The 21577-nt window shown below is 38.8% G+C and overlaps 1 pseudogene; it reads left to right on the top strand.

Annotated features, from left to right (window-relative positions):
• Positions 1-7627: 7627 nt before the first annotated feature.
• Positions 7628-18470, top strand: LOC125276115 (annotated as a pseudogene).
• The last annotated feature ends 3107 nt before the right edge of the window (positions 18471-21577 follow it).

Genomic DNA, 21577 nt, shown 5'->3' with positions numbered 1-21577 from the left:
GAGCCACCAATCAAAACTCATCCATGGCTCCCATCATGCATTGCTGCATGAATAAATTATGCAGATGATTGTCCTGTAATTTTCATAGATTGTTCATGTTTGCTTTATTTTTCTGTTGTTTTGTTGTGACAGTAGCTTGTTTTGTGATGTTCAGAGTTGATCTGTTTGTCAGTATTTTGTATTTATCGTCACCGTTCTTGAGAATCATATGCTGACTCTTGATGTCTGTGTGTGTTTAAACACTGAAGCTTCAGTGTGTAATGTATTTTTCTTAAAAAAAAAAGTTTCTACTACTGCAGGATCTCAAGCTGTAAAATCACAGGACTACAATCATTAATACTAAAGCTACACATCAAGCACAGTCAGAGATTTAGACTCTAAACGACATCAGGCCATCACATGATGATTATATCATCATCAGATTATATTGTGATCAGATCCGATATTCTCTGACCATAACAAATGTGCTTTACAAACACAAAGTTGGAGCAATCAGAGAAAAATTAATAATAAAAGGTAAAGAGTCAAGAGCCCAGCTAAAGCAAACGCTGACCTCTTTCATGGTGACTTGAAATGAAACTCCATAAATCATTAATTAACACCTTTTTTCTCTCTTTCCTTCAATGATTCTGCTTATTATCATCAGGTGTCTCCACTAATTGTCAATCATCACTCAATCATCAATCAATTATCTCATTAACTTTAACACTGCTTCAGTGTTACTTTTTAACACCCGGCAAGATGGACTCATACGGAATGTTTAAAAATGTGTTTAAAATGAAATGTTGTAAAATGTGAAAATGAAAAGGATTTAATAAATTCTGATTTTAATTCAGCGTGTGTGTGTGTGTAATATATATATATATATATATATATAATCATTATAGTCAACGATTGTACGCTGTCAAAGCCAATTTTGTACCCTTTTTGAAGGGCCATTTTTTGTACTGTTAAATAAAGATACAAAACTGGTCTCTTAAGGTACAAATCACAAGGGTACAAATTTGTACCTTTGTACCATTGTACCCCTAAAGGTACAATTATGTACTTTTTTTCTGAGAGTGTAGGGCACTAGCTACCATGGGGACACCATCCCACCCTCTATGAGGGCACCATCAACATCACACACACAACCACAGAAAGAGATTTCAACCAAGGGAGCAACTGAAGTCCTGCATAGGGGACACATCTGACCTGTAGCTGCCCTGAGCAATTCTGTTACTTTCTTCTTATTTTATATCGCACATTCCATAAAATAATGACTCGCTTTTGTTGCCAAGAATGCACACATTCAACACTCAACCAAAAATGTAGAATGACTTGCATTATACTATTACTGCAGTAAAAGGAAACTGAATTATAAAAACAATGGATTTCATATTTTTTGGCAGGTAGAACTGAAAGATAACAAATAATGCAGTTTTCATAATGCCATCAACTGTTAGTATTTTGACAGTCATTGCGCTTTGATTGACTATATGTTCATGTTGGATAGAAAACTATTGCTAGAGTTTTGACAATGACTCAATTTTGAATCAAGTTTGCTGTGTTTTGATAAAGTTAGTATATGTAGAAAAAGGTATTTGTATTTATTTAACAAAATATGATTTCGGGCAGAAAATCAACTATTTGGCTAATTGTGTGATGTAGGTGTGTTGCTGTGTTAAGAGTTTAGAAAAAAGTACTTTATGTATTAGTAAACGGTTGTTAGCAATTGTAAAAAAAAAAAAAAAAAAAAAACTGTAACAAATAATTGTTTTGCAACTTTTCATAATTATGCCGTTTTTCCTCCTATCACCACCTGAAAAAGCGAAATTGCCTGTCATTTTTTTTTTACATCAAAATAAAGCAGACAATTAAACTGAATTGATTTGAACTGAATAACTTTATTGTCACTGTATACTTGTATATAACGAAATTAATAATGCTACATTTCATTACTGGTGCATTTCACTCAAACACAACAGTGGATATAATAAAACAGAAACACCAATAAAACAATAAACATTTCCATGCCTGAGCAGGCACTGGACTTCACTTGTCATCATGGCTTCTGGTAGGGATAGATTCTGATCCTAGCCCAGGACAGCTGCAGTGGACTCCTCCAGGTCCTGGTGTCCAAAAACATCCCAGTTCGTACTTGTTCGTACTCATCCCTGTGCAGCTCTAGGAACACCACAAACTGGTCTGAGATCAGTATGAAGACTGATGAGAGTCTGGAGACTCTGAGGAGAGCTCTGGCTCAACTGCAGGACACTCTACAGGAGAAACTCACACTAACTGGTATGTTCTTCTGCCCTATTCAAGGGAATCAATTGACTATTGAAACTTGCATTGTGTTTTATGATAAGTGAAAAGTCAGACAGCTTGTGGCGGAGAAATTGAAAATGGTGGGTTAAATCCGTAATCTGGCCCGCGAGGTTCTCCACCGGTCTTGCCGCGGAGAGCTCCTCCTCATGCCTGCCGAGAATAACACCCTGCATCTCCACTGCGGAGCGGATAGGTCCCTCCTTTGCCGGGTCCATGTTTGATTGGGTAATTCTGTCAGGTGACTGCAGAAGACCCAGAGGCAAAAGAGAATGTTCACAATATTTATTGAGTCTCAAAACAAAACAAAACAAAACAAAACAAAACAAAACAAAACAAAACAAAACAAAACAAAACAAAACAAAACAAAACAAAACAAAAACAGTCTGCCAAAGTAGTTCACAGCACGCTGCAGCTGGAGAACAAAGGAGACTGCACAACCACCGAACAGAGAGTCAACAACCCACCACGATATTCGGGTGAGCCCACTGAATGTAAAGCCTTCCTGTATGTATGTATGAATGTAAAGTTTGTACTCTCTGTCTGCTCCTGAACGCGAAACGCTTGAGAAGTATTTGTCCAAGAGTCTAGCCGCCGGAACTATCATTCCCTCCACCTCTCCTGCCGGCGCAGGTTTTTTTTTTTTTGTGAAGAAGGATGGATCCTTACATCATTGCATAGATTATCAGGGGATTATCAGATGTCATCTGCCTTTGAGATCTTGCAGGGAGCTCAGATTTTCACAAAGTTAGATCTCCACAACGCTTACCATTTAGTACGCATTAAGGAGGGTGATGAGTGGAAGACGGCGTTTAACACACAGCTCGGTCACTTTGAATATCGGGTTCTTCCATCTGGCCTAGTCTACGCTCCGGCTGTCTTTCAGGCACTGGTGAATGATATTCTAAGGGACATGTTAAATATCTTTGTCTTTGTATACTTAGATGACATTCTTATCTTCTCGCCTTCCCCAGCGGTGCACGTTCAGCATGTTCGTCGCGTCTTACAGCACCTCTTAGAGAACAAGCTTTTTGTTAAGGCTGAAAAATGCGTTTTCCACGCCCAGTCAGTGTTTTTCCTGGGCTCTGTGATCTCTGCTGACGGCATCAGCATGGATCCAGCTAAGGGTTGCCAGAGGGTTGTGTGGTGGCGGACGTTTCTTGGGGAATCGAGAAGCAAGTTAAAGCCGCCCTTAATAATGTTTCTATTCCCCGATGGTGCCCTCCGACCAAATTGTTTTTACCTCAGTCTGTACATCTTGCGGTCCTCTGCTGGGGACACTCTTCTAGATTGGTCGTTCATCCAGGGGTTAGAAGTACTCTTGCAGCTCTCAATCAGTGTTTTTGGTAGCCCTCAATGGCTCGTGACGTGTGTTGATTTGTCACTTCGTGTGCTGTTTGTGCACAGACTAAGTCTAGCAATTCACCTCCCGCACCTCCCCCTACCGATTCCATCTTGTCCTTGGTCTCATATCGCCATGGACTTCGTGACTGGCCTTCCGGCTTCTGCAAATAACACGGTAATCCTTACTCTTGTAAGCACTCCGTTCCGTTATGTAAACTCCCCTCTGCTAAGGAGACCGCCCAAATTGTCATAGAGAACGTTTTTCGTCTGCACGGTCTTCCTTCTGACATCATCTCGGACAGAGGTCCTCAGTTTGCTTCTCAATTCTGGAGGGAATTCTGCTGGCAGATTGGTGCTTCTGCCAGCTTGTCATCAGGATTCCATCCTCAGACTAATGGGCAGGCCGAACGTACAAATCAAATTTTGGGTCACTGTCACGGTTCATGGATTCATTTACTCGCCCTTGTGTGTTTGTTGTGTGTGTATGTGTGTGAGTGAATGATTGTGTGGGCGTCACCCATTATGATCTGATTGCGATCTGTTGCCAGCCGTGTCTTGTTAAACGTTTGTTATAAAATGCGCGTCTTCATGTCGTCTTTGTCAGTTCGTTGCAGGCTGTCCCGGTGTTGTGTTCTCTGTTTTGTCTCTTCCTGGTTCTCGGATTCTGGACTATCGTCATGTGCCCTGTTTTCTGGGTTGGATTATCCTTGGTCTCTGATACCCGCTGCAGCCCTGCGCCACCCTGTTCATCACCAGTCTGCACACCACCCTTTCTGCACGTCACAGTCTCTGCCTCGACTGTCCTTTTGGAGTGAAGTTATTGTACAGTGAATTCTGTCAATAAATATTGTTATACTTGCATTTAGATCCTCTGTCTGTGTTCATTTCCTGACAGTCGCATGCTCCGTACTTGGACTCGCAACCGTGCGTCCTGGAGCGAGCAGTTGCCATGGGTCGAGTACGCCCATAATTCTCTTCCCTCCTTAGCCACTGGCTTATCACCATTTCAGTCATCTCTCAGCTATCAGCTGCCTCTGTTTCCCTCCCAGGAGACTAAGGTTTCTGTCCCTTCGGTTCAAGCGTTTATCCGTTGTTGCCAACGCACCTGGAGGACAGTGAGATAAGCCTTATGTCGCAACAGAGAGCGCACTCGTCATACTGCCAATTGCCGTCGCGTCAAAGCTCCCAGATATGTTTGCGGTCAAAAGGTGTGGTTATCCACTCGGGATCTTCCCCTGCAAAATGAGTCCCACAAATTGGCTCCGCGCTTCATAGGTCCCTTTTCCATAGTTAAAGTCATTAGTCCTGCAGCCGTCAAGCTCAAATTGCCTCCCATCTTGCGGCGCATCCACTCTGTCTTTCATGTCTCGTGTATTAAGCCAGTCATTCGCGCTCCCGCCCGCCCTACCCATTGTCCTGTGCTCGTTGAGGGTTCTCCTGTTTACAGGGTCAGGAGGCTGCTGGATGTGTGCCGCCGGGGCCGTGGCCGTGGCCATCAATATCTCATCGATTGGGAGGGCTACGTTCCCGAGGAGAGGAGTTGGATTCCAGCTTGGGACGTCCTGGACCACTCGCTCATTGATGACTCCTTCGTTCTCGCCAGTCCTCTTCCTCGGGAGCGCCAGGGGTACTGTCATGAGCCAGGTTTGAGTGTGTCTGTGTTTTCGGGTCTTTTTCCTTCCCTGCTCACCTGACAGGAAATTCGTAATAAAGAACAATTACGTTTCCAGTATCCAGGGTTTCTATGACAACCAGCACCAGAATCAGAAAAATTAAGGTCAATAAAAGCAAGATCTCTGAGAGGAGCAGGACAGATACTGCTAGATTTAATAAAAGTAGACATGAAGTCTGAAATAAGCCAGTAATCTATATGCGATTTCCTTAAAAGATCCGCACAAAACCAAGTTTATGAACAATCATTTTCAACATGCATAAACCTGTATGTATCCAACAGAGAAAGGTTACTACAAAAATCATTTATAATAGTGTTCCATTTGCATGACTCTGGTTTTGGATTAAATCTATCCAAACATAGATCGGGAGCTTCATTAAAATCCCCTCCAACAATTATTGCAGCAGAGGGGTATTTACATTTTAGTATTAGTACGATTAGTACCATGACAAAACAAGACATTACCTCCCCATTGATTGGGGCAAAAGGTTACATCTTTAAAACAAGAATGTGTTTCCTGAAAAAAATAAACATCCCTTTTCTGTGACGTACAAGATAAAAAATAAAGCCTTGCATTTAGAGCAATAACAAAACAAGAGAAAAACTTTATACCACTACAATAGTAACAAAGATCTATAAAATGTAATACAAAGTACAATAAAGTGCAAAACTTGAAACTTATCCATACCCCTCTATAACATCTGTTAGCTGCCCTCCTCTTACCTCAACATACTGCAAAAGACCTTCATATATAATGACATCAAGTCAATATTAGTACAATTCGTCAGACAAAAGTTTCTAAATCAAGATGGCAGTGAACATCATTGGCAAAGCCTGCAAGCGCTGACCTTCACTGTCCTTTAAAAGTCAGATATCGTCTGCACAAATCTTCTTTTATCTACGATAGCAAATGGACCCTTAACCAGCATGATGACCCTCTTTTCGGGCTTTTTCCACCAAAGGCCATAACCTATTCCGGGCTTCCTTCGTTCTCTGCGTCTGGTCCTCCGATATCCTGATGTTTAAGCACTTCAGATTTTTTTTGCATCAGCCCAGATACGATCGCGGTGAGATCTGGAAAGGAACTGTACAATTATCCTGCGAGGGCGTGCATTGCCTAATTTTGGGCCAAGCCTGTGCACAACATCAATCGAAGTTTGCAGAACATCCGCCAAGCATGGTGACACCTGGAGAAAAATGTCCATTGTGGCCATATTGACATTCTCCCCATCTACCTCCGGAATACCTGAGATCCTTAAATTCCATCGCCATTTGTAGACGTCCAGCTCATCTACTCTATCCCATAAGCGTTTATTTTCAGCAACCAGGGTAGAGAGCTGAGAGTCCATTTTATCAGATTTAGTAGTTGTATCCTCTGATTTTTTTCGAAACAGTGTCGACTCTTGTAGTAATATCAGAGATTAGGATGGAATTTGACGTGACCAATTTCTCAATCTCCAAAAGTTTATCCATAAAGTCATCCTGCTTCTTACCCAGTCTCTCTGTCGCTTCAAGCAAGACAGCATTTGAGGGATCTGAGGTCGAGCATCGCATTTCGGCAAAGGGCTTGCAGCAGGAGACTCGGTGAGACATACATCCAATGATTCCACAACATTATTAGATTTTGAATGAGAATGCGTGCGTTTAACGCTCTCAGATTTCGGGATGTCATCCACTTCCATCATGACGCCACACAAAAATTCAAGAATCTGTGCTGTAACCTATTCAGTGAGAAGTCGTTGATGAAACTTGGAAAAAGCTCTCAAAAATGTTAAAGTTCACTAACGAATGACATTAGATATGCGGAGAGCATAAACAGAGTATAAAGTCAGCACATGAGTACCAAAAAATCTACAGAGGGTAAGAAAATCAAGATTTGCACAAAATTCATGAAAGAGCTAAGGAAACACAACCTACACCGACGCCATCTTGAGAACCTTGAGAGTATTTTCTTATAAACTGTACTCCAATAATCTTTGTTTTTATTAAAATTTTGAAATTATTTTTAGTGTCCATAATTGAGAATGACAGTGTGTTCATTACAAGTGTGTCAGTTTGATCTACTACATGCAAACAGTTCAAGAATGTCAAATTATTTTCTCCTAACGGAAGAATAGAGGAATCATTCTGACAAATATAGAGATTCAACCTCAGTTACCTCATGTTTGACAAGACTGAAGATGTTTTAAAGGAAGAGCAGCATTCTGTCATCATTTACTCATCATGTCATTCTGAACCTGAGAGACTTTCTTCTGTGTATCACAAGACATTTAGAAATACATACAATTTCAATTTCTTATTTGGTTTACTTCCCAGATAGCAACTTTGTGTCGGCCCAAATCCGGCCCACATCTGGCACATGCGGAATGATGATCTGGCCCACATGTGGCAGGAATGATGGCACTTGGGCGGACCGCTCCTGTTTGCCAGATCTGGACCACAAGCAGGCCATAGAAATGCCAAATGTCAGCCAAGAGCAAAGAACTGGACCTTATCTGATCCACAAAATATTTATATATTATTTATAGAGTCATCTCAGCATTAACAATCCTGTTATCAAGCAGAATCACTGAAGGAAAGAAGGAAACAGAATTTTTTTTTCTCCTAACGGAAGAATAGAGGAATCATTCTGACAAATATAGAGATTCAACCTCAGTTACCTCATGTTTGACAAGACTGAAGATGTTTTAAAGGAAGAGCAGCATTCTGTCATCATTTACTCATCATGTCATTCTGAACCTGAGAGACTTTCTTCTGTGGATCACAAGACATTTAGAAATACATGCAATTTAAATTTCTTATTTGGTTTACTTGTATATAGTATATGCAAATGCTGAGATTAATCTGATAGAAACATTAGGCCTGTTACAAACAGACACACATGAACCAACACACTGAATACGGAGACAAATGTAAATGTGTAAATACAGGAGGAGCTCTGACATCACTGACATCAGAGAGATTCAGAGAAAGTGAACCTTGATCAACAACAATATGGACGCCTGAAATGATCAACCTCTTTAAACAACAGAATATTTATTGAGCCGTTCAAAGAGTCTTGTGGACACATCTGATACTCACAGGTAATGATAGAAATATAAGAGAGATTGAGCTGAACAGGTTTCTAATGGAAGTGATCTGGTTTAGTAGAGTTTATGTTGAACTGGAATGGGTTGAACTGAATCAGGCTTAAGCATGTGAAATACTCAACTACTTTACTTGTTTACTGCACTGAAATGATATCAGAATTATTAAAAGTATTTAATTTGATTGTAAAGCAAAGATTGGTGTTTCTGTCATTTTGTCCCTTGACAGAAAGACTAAAGAAACAGGAAGTAAATTAACTGTAGACAGACTGAACACAAACCTGCAGCTGAAAATTACATATACATTAAACAAGATAAAAAACACATTTATAATATATTTTGTGGAGAGATGTATCTATTTTTATATAACGATATATATATATGTTTTGGTTGAAAAATATATCACTTGTAACTTGTATTTTCGTTAATATAAACAGCAGGTCAAAGTTCAGATTGTTCAGTGAGTTTATGAGTCTCTCACTGTGTTTCAAAGGAATTATTGTGTTACCAATTCTTACATGAGATTTAACCATTTAAAATAAATATTGATCAAATGGTCATGATCCAGTTTGGTTTTAAGTCTGATAAAAATAAAATAAATTATTTAAATAACTTGAATGTCATTTTATTTCAGAGGTTAATAACATTGAAGAGTTGTTTATTAGAGTGAATAAACTGTGCTTTTTAAAATTATCAGATATGAAATATTATGAAGAATAAGTAAAATTAAATCTGATCATTGAGGTAAGATTTCATTTAAACCTCAGTGACTAAATACACACTCATTAAAGGAGCAAATTGGCTGTGATGTTTCTTATCAGACCATTGATCATATAATACAATTTCTTTTCTTGAAAACAAAGAGGGAAAGAACAATGGCAGAATCTTCACCAACATCAACAACAGCAAGAAAAACCAGGAAACGAAGCATTGAGGAGAATAGTCCATGTAAGTCAATAAAAAAAAGAAAGAAACAAAAGAAGAATACTGAATTAGTGCATGAATGTCTTTCACTCTTCTCTAATAATATTTAATATGTAAAGTTCAGAAATTTATGGTAGTAGATAATACAATAAATCTTTGAAATGTTCAATATTGCTCCTTATATGGTAAATGTTCATGTAATGAGCTTCACATCAGGGTTCTGATCACTTTCTCTGGGTTCATTTTGCAGTAATGACCAGCTGACTGAACATGATCTCTTACATATTTGAGTTTCTTCAAAATAACTTTTTACATTCAATCAGCTTCATGAGGTGCATCATGGGATTCTTTATAAACAGTACTGCAATAGTTCATGTGTGCTAGACTTGCTGAGCCTTTTCCTTCACTGTCCACTCATCCATTTATTATAATACTACTACAACTAGTAATTATTATTATTTCAGTCCTTTAAGCAAAAGCCATTAGATAAAAAAATCACATGTGTTTCCAAACTTTAGACTAGTAGTGTGATTTATCTTCATCATTTCCCTTTCCAGCGATGTCATCCTCCAGCGGTCCACTAACTGAGGAGCTTCAGTGCTCGATATGTCTGGACGTGTTCACTGATCCAGTCAGCACTCCATGTGGACACAACTTCTGCAAGACCTGTCTGAATAAGTGCTGGAACAACAGCCAGACCTGCAACTGTCCATATTGTAAAGAAACATTCAAGATCAGACCTGATCTCAAGATCAATACCACACTCAGAGAAGTTGTAGATTACTATAAAAAGAAAAGTCCTGAGAAAAAACCTGAAGTTCTGAAAAAAACTGAAGTTCTGTGTGACGTCTGTGAGGAAAGAAAGCTGAAAGCCCTGAAGTCATGTCTGGTGTGTCAGAGCTCTTACTGTGAAACTCACCTGGAGCCTCATTTGAGAGTGGCAGGTTTAAAGAAACACAAACTTATCAATCCTGTGAGGAATCTGGGGGACTATATATGTCAGAAACATGAGAGACCTCTGGAGCTGTTCTGTAGAGATGATCAGACAATTGTGTGTCCGATCTGCACCGTAACAGACCACAAGAACCACAACAGTGTTTCTTTAGAAGAGGAGAGTAAAGAGAAGAAGGTAGAAGTTACTGACAAAACTGATTTTAAAGGGCTCATATCAAGGGGGAGTCATATTCTTTGATTTTATGAAAAAAATAATCATTTATGAAAACATATTGTGTTGTTCTATAGACTCATTTGATGAAGACACAGAAAGATGTGCAGCAGATGATCCAGGACAAAATCAAGAAGATTCAAGACATCAAAAACTCATCAGAAGTCAGAAAAGTGAGTTTAAAATAATGTAATAATGTAATTTTTTTACTCATCATTTAGTTCCGGTTCTCCAAGAGTCCTGATATACAGTCCAACAGCACTGGGACTTTTCACTGTTTGTATTGGTTGAGTCATTTGAAACTTATTTCGGTGGTCAGAGCAAATACAGACAAGGTAACTGACAAAAATTAATCTAAAATGTCAGTTAGGTTGTAGTATTTTCTTTATTTTCTATATAAAAACAACATCATACTCAATCTTGCTGTTGCTCTGAATATCGACACGTCTGTGATTACCTGATCACTTAGTAAAGTAATAACACATCTCTCCTCAACAAGACACATGATTTGAAGAATCATTCAGTCCAAATAGTGCAGAATTATGAAAGCCCCCTAAAAACACTGAAGTATGATCAATAGTATCGCTGATTCTTGTCTTATCAAACACTACTAATAATGTGTTGATTGATCTGGTTGAGCAGAGAAACACAGAGAAGGAGAAAGCAGCCCGTGTCGAGCTCTTCACTGATCTCATCCGCTCCATTGAGAGATGTCAGACTGAACTGCTGGAGATGATGGAGGAGCAGCAGAAAGCAGCAGAGAAACAGGAGGAAGTGCTCATTAAAGAGCTGGAGCAGGAGATCACTGAGCTAAAGATGAGAAACACTGAGCTGGAGCAGCTCTCACACACTGAATATCACCTCCACTTCCTACAGGTCAGTCAACATCTCTCTGATCAATGATAATGCAGTATATGACACCATAACACTCCCCATGCTGAAGGATTTCACCTCTCTCCTGCTGTAGATTCACTCATCCCTGTGCAGCTCTAGAAACACCAGGAACTGGTCTGAGATCAGTGTGAAGACTGATGAGAGTCTGGAGACTGAGGAGAGCTCTGACTCAACTGCAGAACACTCTACAGGAGAAACTCACACAAACTGGTATGACAATATCAAATACAATATAATAATATTAGTAATGAAGAATGAGTCTGGTTCAAGCTGAAATAAGAGAAGTATGTGAATAGGGCACTGTTGTGTGGGATGCACAATATACCAATATACCCAGGATGCTACAGGGCCCCAAATCACCACTTTGGATGTTACTAACACTCATGTAGGTCGACAAAGCAAGGAAGCAAGGAAGGCCTATCTCCACATATGCACTGTTTTTAAATTGGAGTGCATGGTTAAACGCACAAGGCCAGTAATCCAAATGTGTGTCGAAATGGCACTAACAATTAAACTCTGCGTCTGTCAACCACAGTGTAAAACAGATCGGGATCAGTGTCACACGCATAGCACTGATGAACATGCGCAGCTCTTCTGCCAGTCTATAAAGTGATAAACAGCTCAAGTCGCTTAATCCATTCAAATTTGATGCAGAATTTGCTGTTATACATGGTGAATCTAGCTGAAAAATCATGTAAACTGCATGACAATAATAATTTACCTTACATCTGAACACATTTTTTTTGGAAATGTATAAAATAATGTTGCTGTTAGTTGTAAGTAAGTCCACTGGAGGAAAGTTGCAGGATAACCATTGTGCAGTTTATTTAAGTTCCAACAGAATCAAACATAAAACTAAGACATTATCTGGCTTGGCATGGCTACATGGCAAAGCAATAAACAGGAACCTAACCTTACCCACAGTGGTACAAGGACAATACTAGACCAAGAACAAGGCAAACATGAGGGCTTAAACACATGGCAATGGGGAGCACATGGTAAACAATAGCAAACATAGCAATGAAAACATAACAACTAAACTTGAATAAACTTAAAAATAAGGCATGAACATAAAAAAAAAAAAAGAGACCTGGGTCGTGGAGCATGGGCGGACCTGGGATGTGGAGCATAGGCAGACCTGGGCCGTGGAGCATGGGCTGGAGTCCCCTCTGGATGCTAGTCAGGGGCTGGTGTGGATGCATGCATGGCCCAAACACACATAAAAGCAGTGGCCATAATGGCCAGTGCTGCACACTCTGTAGACTCTGGTGTGGTAGCCGTCTTGGCTGAGGGCTCAGGCGTGGCAGCCATCTTGGCTGAAGGCTCAAGCGTGGCAGCCATCTTGGCTGAGGGCTCGGATGTGGTAGCCATCTTAACTGAGGGCTCAAGCGTGGCAGGCATGACTTGAAGAGACTCAGGCTTGGCAGACATGACATAAAGAGACTCAAACTTTGCAGGCATGACGTGAACAATCTGTGGCTGGGCAGGCATGACATGAACAGTTTGTGGGTGGGCAGGCATGACGTGAACTAGAGACCTGCAGATCCGTGGGACCTAACGCAACAGAGTGCGGCGCGGGACAAGATTTGATGGGCTTGTTCGGGCGCGGGCGGTGAGCCTCTACCCGTGTGCGGGTTGCGGGAGAATCAAATGATTTGCGCGACTCCTGCAAAATAGAAATATCTAAACATAAAATATCTAAAAACAAATAAATTGTTATTCATATATTGCAAAAATGTATCTGATAATAGGGTTGTGTTTATTTTCTACTAAAAGTTTTGAAAAATAGGCAGATCTAGCAGTTTTAAGGCCTTTCTGTACTCAATCATTCTCTCTCTCCACGAAATGCGAAATACTTCTAGTTTTGTTTCCTTCCAGCTGCGCTCCATTTTTCTAGCTGCTGATTTTAGGGCCTGAGTGTGCTCATTGTACCATGGCGTTGGATTAATGTCATTAAACTCAAAGGAGCAACTGAGTCTAATGTGCTGGAAAAGACAGAGGCAATAGTTTCTGTTGCAACATCGAGGTCTTCTAAGCTGTCTGGTATGCTAAGGCGATGAAACTGATCAGGAAGATTATTTATAAAGCGATCTTTAGTGGTAGAAGTGATGGTTCTACCATATTTATGGAAGGGAGGCAGTTTAGCCTCTTTGACTAAATGTAGTATACACGAGACTAAATAATGATCTGAGATGTCGTCACTCTGCTGCAGAATTTCAACGGCATCAATATCGATTCCATGTGACAATATTAGATCTAAAATATGATTACGACAATGAGTGGGTCCTGACACGTGTTGTCTAACACCAATAGAGTTTAGAATGTCTGTAAATGCCAATCCCAATGAGTCTTTTTTATTATCTCTATGGATATTAAAATCGCCAACAACAAGGACTTTATCTGCAGCTAGTACTAATTCTGAAAATGTTGTCATGTTTCAGCTCTAAGACTATGTGCTATATTACTAGAGAGAAGAGCAGCACCATCCCGGGACGGATGAATACCATTTCTTTTCAACAGGTCAGGTCTGCCCCAAAAACTTTTCCAACTGTCTATGAAACCTATATTATTCTGCGGACACCACTTAGACAGCCAGCCATTGAGTGATGATAATCTACTAACTATCTCATCACTCTGACAAACAGGAAGGGGACCAGAGCAAATTACTTCTCCTGACATTGTACTTGCGAGTTCACACACCTCTTTAAGGTTAATTTTAGTGATCTCCGACTGGCGAAGTCGAACATCATTTGTGCCGATGTGAATAATAATTTTAGAGCATTTACAGTTAGCATTAGCCAGCACTTTTAAATTTGCTTTGATGTCAGGTGCTCTGGCTCCCGGCAAACATGTGACTATGGTGGCTGGTGTCTCTATTTTCACGTTCCATGTAATAGAATCGCCAATAACTAGGGCACTTTCAACAGGATTCTCAGTGGGTGCGTCACTGAGTGGGGAGAAGCTGTTTGATGTTCTTACTGGAACGGAAGAGTGGTGTTTTCCACGGCTAGGCCGCCTCACCGTTACCCAATTGCCCTGCTGCGCGGGCTCTACAGCCGGAACCGAACAATGTACAGAGTTCACTAAGCTAGTCGCATCCAAAACAGTATCTGAAGCCCCTGCATTCTTACTATCCTCGATTAAAGTTTGAATGCGTGTCTCTAATTCTGAGATTCTATCTGTCAGCCTGACTATTTCCCTACATTTATGACATGTAAATCCCTCGTCGCTGACAGAGAGAGTTATGCTGAACATGTGACAAACTGAACATGAAATAACACTGGGAGAGGATGACATGATTCACTGTGTTTGTAGACTGATCCGAGTTACCACAGCTGTTTGATGAACGCGTTGAAAAAGGAGCGCGCGAGACTGATGACAAGTTAACAAGCTAGCGAGATGCAAACGTGCTGTAACAGCGATTTAGATTCAAAGATTACAAGCTAGCGACGTCTGATTAATGTGGTAGGCAATAATAATAATATAAGTAGTGATGTGACCTACAAACGATTTTCAGTTGCAAGCATATGCAAGATTCTATTTATAACTTGTGTTTGCAGTGTTGAGCAGTGTAGCCAATCACACGCATATCTGTTGATTTCTGAGACGCAATGACCAATCTATTAGAATCCTCTCATCGCTTAAAAGTTTTATGCAGTGCTGAAATTTGCGTGCTCATGAATCCTGTTATTATAGCACACGTGAACACATTATGAAAGGTTCACTGTTTATATTCATTGTGTTATGACATATTTGTGATATCATGATAAACTGAGATGTCAGCTTTTTAGTCATTATAAAGGGAGTTTGTGCATTCTGCCATACCAAACCATGCACGCAGCAGCTTGCATTTTGGTTAAAACTACCTGTGGTTTGTGAATGTTGATGCTTTAATAACAAATATTTTATAGGGAGCGTTTATGCTGGGATGTTGTTGTTTCATGTTCACCCTGTTTTGGACTTCTGTGTTGCACCATTTCCCGCCACTAGTCTGCTACCTTAGTTACTGATAATGAATGAATGAATGAATGAATGAATGAATGAGGCATTTATATAGCCTTCATTATCACTACCAGCTGTGTTCAATTACCCACCTCATTTGTATTTAAGTATTTAAATCTTGCGTTTTCAGATCAGTATTGTCCGGTATCATTCATTGTATGGTTGTGTTTCATGTTTGCTGTTTATGGATTTCCTTGCCTGTGGATTTATTAAAGACTGTTATTCCTTCATCTTCCTCGTTGTGCGTTTGCTAACAACCAGCTGTAACAGTTGTGGTGACACATAATTAATATTTCATGGATGTATGGACAATAATTTTTATAGGCTATTTTTATGCGGGATTTTGCGGGACAAAACATGAATGTTGCAAGCGGGAGTGGGACAAGAGTTGCTCAGCAGCATGGCATAATCTACATACTCCGCTATAGTCCCTGGAAAATCATTGTCAGGCATCAAATACTTCAAAAGATCACTTAGTCCATTTCTAAAAATGTCCTTGAGGGCAACATCATTAAAGTCCACCTAACAAAGTCTGCAAAAGTCCTCAACATAATCTTCTATGGGGCAATTATCCTGACATAGAAGAGCAACTGCTGGGTTCGTCTTGTATAGGTCTAGTATTCTGTAACAGAGATCCACTGTTGGTAAGCTTATGTTATGTTCATGTTTTTATTTGCCAAATCATGTAGCCAAATCATGGCTACATCTTTGTTTTGTACTTTGTTCATGTTTGGATTTATGTTAAATAAACTGCAGTTGGGTTCATCAAGCCTTGCCTACTTTGGATCTCTGTTACGTTAGTACTAACATTAAATATTGTGCAATATAGATCACTTTCATAGAGATTGTTTTTCTAGTTTCTACATGTGTTTACACTTATTTTTGTTACAAATTCTTATTTTATTACAAATTTTATAGTTTATTATTATTTATTTATTTCAGAAACCATGGTAATGAGGAGCATGCTTTTACCTGTGACTACCATGACCTTAATAAAGTTGAACTTTATAATTGTTCAAATTTTAATTGAAATAAAATGTTAATTCAATGAGAGTGTGGTGAAATATAAATTTCAGTGTATTAGTAGTAAATTTACTTTAAGGCATCCTGACTCGAAATCAATCAAGTGCATTTCTATGACAAAAAATGCAATAATAATTAAATAAGTAAATTCAATTAAATCTGTAATTATTTGTTTCTGTCCTACTTTATTTATTCAATTGTTTACTCAAATTTAAGACTCTAACACCAGCAAAACATTCATGTATGAACTCATGGGCAGGATGGTCTGAATTTATTTTAGCCTCAGTCCAGACCTGTTAACTAAAAGCTCTATAGTAAAATATCGTAAAATCCGTCAATAGAAAGTGTGTTTGTGTCTCACTATCATCAGCTCAAAGTCCTTCTTGAAGAGAAAAGAGAACATTTCCATAATTTCAGGAAACATACATTTGAAAAACAATAAATTCATCTTGTACTAGAAGCTTCATCACTGTAATCACAACCATGAGGCTTTAGTATACATCTGCAAACAGGTTTACATGAGAAACTACAGAGAGAAACAATTTTCTATAATTTTGCATTGGCCTTTTCAACTGTCCCATCTAAATTGTGTGAATATGTATCAGATGAAATCAGTTTAACATTTTAAGTGAAGAAAGTAAAAATTACAGACATCATAAATTAAGGATGCAAATTTGTTCTTCTAGGGAAGAATTTCAAACCTGTATTAAATAGATTTGCAGTGCTGGGCTTTCATTTAAATTGTTATTAAAGTTTAATTTTTGTTGTCTTTGCTGAATAAACGGCACTAATCCACTCTAAAACTGAGATGAATAACGTTAGACACAAAAATAATTTGCATAAATTGTTTTAAAAAAGAATATTAAGTATTATTATATTAGAATATTATTATTATTATAGAATATTAAGATCTTAAATTCAAATCAATAGGGGTTTCTGCTTGATTCTCTAAATATGAGCATATAAACACACATTGACAATATAAAAACATGACGTTGTACACAGTTCTTTAAATAGAATTGTAAAGCTAATTTATAATCCACTCATGAATCATGTCAAAGATCTGATGTTGTTTTATTGTCATTAGTCTCTACAGATCTGAAGAGGATGCAGCAGTATGAAGGTACAGTGTGTGTCTGAACTACACTAGATTACATTCATATACTCAAAGCTTCATCACTGACCTACAGGATGATTAAACACTGATTAAATATTGAAACATCATCACAAAATGTCTGTATTAAACTGTGATTCATATTCTCTGTTTTCTCAGTGGATGTGACTCTGGATCCTGATACAGCTCATCCTCAACTCATCCTGTCTGATGACAGAAAACAAGTGAGACATGGAGACATTTGGCAGAAACTCCCAGACAAACCAAAGAGATTTGATAAATGTGTATTTGTCCTGGGAAAAGAGGGATTCTCCTCAAGGAGATTTTATTTTGAGGTGCAGGTGAAGGGGAAGACTGGATGGACTTTAGGAGTGGCCAGAACAAGCATTAACAGAAAGGGAGAGATCACACTGAGTCCTAGAAATGGATTTTGGATTGTGGTTCTGAGGAATGAGAATGAATATAAAGCCTGTGCTGATTCTCTTGTCTCTCTGTCTCTGAGAGTGAAGCCGCAGCGGGTCGGTGTGTTTGTGGATTATGAGGAGGGTCTGGTCTCCTTTTATGATGTGGAGTCCAGCTCTCATATCTACTCTTTCACTGATCAGCCTTTCACTGGGAAACTCTATCCAATTTTTAGCCCGTGCTTTAACAATAAAGGTAAAAACTCAGCTCCACTGATCATCACATCTGTCAAATACAATAAATGAATGCACACTCTAATATGAAATACACATGAAAAAAAAAAAAAAAAAAAAAAGATTTATGTACATAAATATGTACAAACATGTTTTGCTAGGTTTTCATTGTTAGAATCCACAATTTCTAGCTATAGTTGCACATTGTATTGTACAAATATAATGCTTGTTTAACAATTTTTTTTTTCAACTTTTCATAATTATTCATGCCTTTTTTTCTCCACCTGAAACAATGAAATTTTGTTTGCATAAAAATAAACTATGAGAACCTTAATAAACTGACTGAATTAATTCATTTTAATTACAAAAATGAATGCATACGTTTTAATTACAATATGTTCTGTTATATTACTGTGGTACATCAGATGTTAATACCTCAATATATATCAAAGAACTGAATGATTACTATACTCATACATGACACATTTGTCCATGGTACTTCATTATATTATGATCATGGTAATAACAAAAATAGGAGAAAAAGATGACAATGTATAGAAGAAGAAGAAAAACATGGTGTAACCAAGCTGTCAAATGTTAACCCTCATGGTAAAACTATGTTTTATCATAAGAAATAAGAATACAGAAGAAATGAGTTAAGTTCAGTAGACAAATTTCAGCACAATACTCTTTTTATTGATACAGTTGAGTCCATCTTAAAATAAAATATAGGACTGTTAAATATCTGATGATGCTGATCTGAAGATACAAATATGAAACCTTATAAAAGAGTACCTTATAGAATGACGCCTTATAAAAAATATTTTCCATCTTTCAGGACATAGAGATTATTATTTTAAAGATGCATATTTATATCACTGTTTATGTTTAAAGGTCCCGTTCTTCGTGGTTTTTTGAAGCTTTGATTGTGTTTATAGTATGCAATATAACGTGTTCATGTTTCGCGTGTAAAACAACACAGTATTTTTCACATAATTTACTTATCTGTATACCGCTGTTTCCACTGTCATAAAAACGGGCTGATGACTTCCTTGTTCTATGAAGTCCCTCCTTCAGAAATACGTAACGAGTTCTGATTGTGCCAGCGGTTCCTGTGTTGTGATTCGACAACAGCTTAGCGCTCCTTGCCCAGAAAGGTCACGCCTCTTACCATAACGGGGAGATGCATGCGCTCAGTGTTATCGTAAACATGTCTTTAATTTTACCTTATCAATTTGAGCCGGAATCAGACCCGGAGAACATAGATGAAGAGGATCAAGTAGAACCTGTGCAAACACGTCTTTTACAGGATGTGTCACAATGGTAAGCTGTTTATTTACAGTAGGTAATGTTACATAGGCCTAAACATAGAACAATGATTCGCGTGGCTGCAGCTAAACCAGCATGTGGTTAAACAGTAAACAACAGATATAATCAACAAATAATTTAAACTGATCATAACAAACACCAACAATCTGTAGCGAAAATTAACTCAAAGGGGAAATATTAATAATTATTCATAACTCATTATGATTATTAATTATGAATATGCAAATCCGTTAATCAGATTAACTGGACGTAGCTACATTAAAATTAACATTACAATCAGTTAACCTGTTCGTCCAGTGAACGCTCAGTGTTGATTGTTTATTAATTCTAAGAAATGTCAATTTCCAAGTTATGGAAAAATAATATTTCTTATTGTACTGTACTACTCAGAGCACGTAGTCCGGATCTATCACTTAAGAGGCAATTCATTAGCAGACGGAGTCAGAACCAAACGTGTATTGTGCACAATCTTTATTAACTAACTCACAAACACATAACTAAACTAACAAACACATAACATAACATACATAAAGGGTCACACACACACACACACACACACACACACACACACGCAAGTCAGAATGAGTAATGATAGAGTTGAACCGGAAGAGATGCTGTTACTAGAGCTACATGGAATGTCAAAGGCAATCTGGAAAGGAATCATCAGTTTCTTCAGCAATAGCAAGGTAAGTCTTACAAATTAATACTAACTCGCTGTTTAGTGTTAAAATGTACGATACTTGCAAGATGCCCTTAGGCTGAGGAGCATCGGCTCTGCCATCTGAGGAGAGATCTTGGGTGATTCAGTCCGAAGTTATTGCCAGTCTTTTCCATGTTGGATGAGGAGCACATGGCTCGTTTGTAGGCCGAGGCCTACAGGCCTTGCAGGCCTGGCCTAGGCCGGCCGCACGGAGATCGATTCGGTCGTTCAGAAGCAAGGAGAAAAAGAGAAGGAGTGGCCCTGTTCAATCGTTTTTAACCTCTGGTCAAAGCCAACCTCTTAGGAATGATGGGGGCCAATGAGGTCGTTGTATTTCCGGGTGACACACACCTCCCCTTGGTGGGGCTTTTATGACCGAGCAAGATTAAACTGGTTGAGCTTTGAAGAAGTACTATTAAAGATCCTTATAACACTTATGTGTTGTGCAGGTATGGACATACCGCATACACGGACATTTAAATCTGCTCGACACGAATGCATAGACACCAAACATGGCATAATTGAAGTTACCGTGCAGGTCATAACATTTAACGATCATCAAACATGTAAATACAATGAGTACAATACAACAACAGTAATAATGGATACCATTTCCTGAGAAGGATTCATTTATAGCACAGTCTGTCTATACATTAATGCCATAGAGTCTGTGTTCTGTGTGGAAAATGCAGGGAAGATGCAGATTTTCTGTGTCTCTTCTCTGCTCTCCATGCGGCAACCACATTCCTCAGCGCAATAAACTTGTAACTGAAAACTTCCCGGGGGATGGGGACAGTCAAATCCCAGAGTGAGCTTAAAACTATTGGTGAACTAACAAATAATTGTGTCTGATTTGTCTCAGTCATTACAAATCGATGGTGTCCGGTTGAATTACTACACTTTTTAAAAGTTTTGGTCGGATAAGTTTCAATTGCCATCTAGTTAACAAAGCTAAACAGCGTTGCCCTTTGTGTGATAAGTTACAGAAACTGTTAAACGCACCAACGTAAATAATAAAATGCACTTACCGGTTGTGGTCCACAAACAACGCCTTCTCCAGACAAAGAGGGAACTGCTCCATCTTTCAAAAATAATCTTTGTGCGAATCCGGCATTAAACTGACTAAGATTGAGGAAGCTGTCCTCAGTAAAATGTGCTGCACATAGTTTAACGTGTGGATTATAATTTTCGGGAACCGAGTTAAACATAAATTGTAACCACTGATTTCTAAGTACAGCGTCCCTGGGAAGGCCAAACAAAGGTGATTGGACTGCGGGATGAAAATAACAGCGTTTCGACGACATGGCGACAAACACACTTTACAAACGCAACTCTTGCTCTTCTCCGTGGGAGCGCAACAAGACCACGCCCCCTTTTTTTGT

The sequence above is a fragment of the Megalobrama amblycephala genome, linkage group LG9 (assembly GCF_018812025.1).
Source record: "Megalobrama amblycephala isolate DHTTF-2021 linkage group LG9, ASM1881202v1, whole genome shotgun sequence".
Classification (NCBI taxonomy): domain Eukaryota; kingdom Metazoa; phylum Chordata; class Actinopteri; order Cypriniformes; family Xenocyprididae; genus Megalobrama; species Megalobrama amblycephala.
This window is presented reverse-complemented; position numbering and strand designations above follow the sequence as displayed.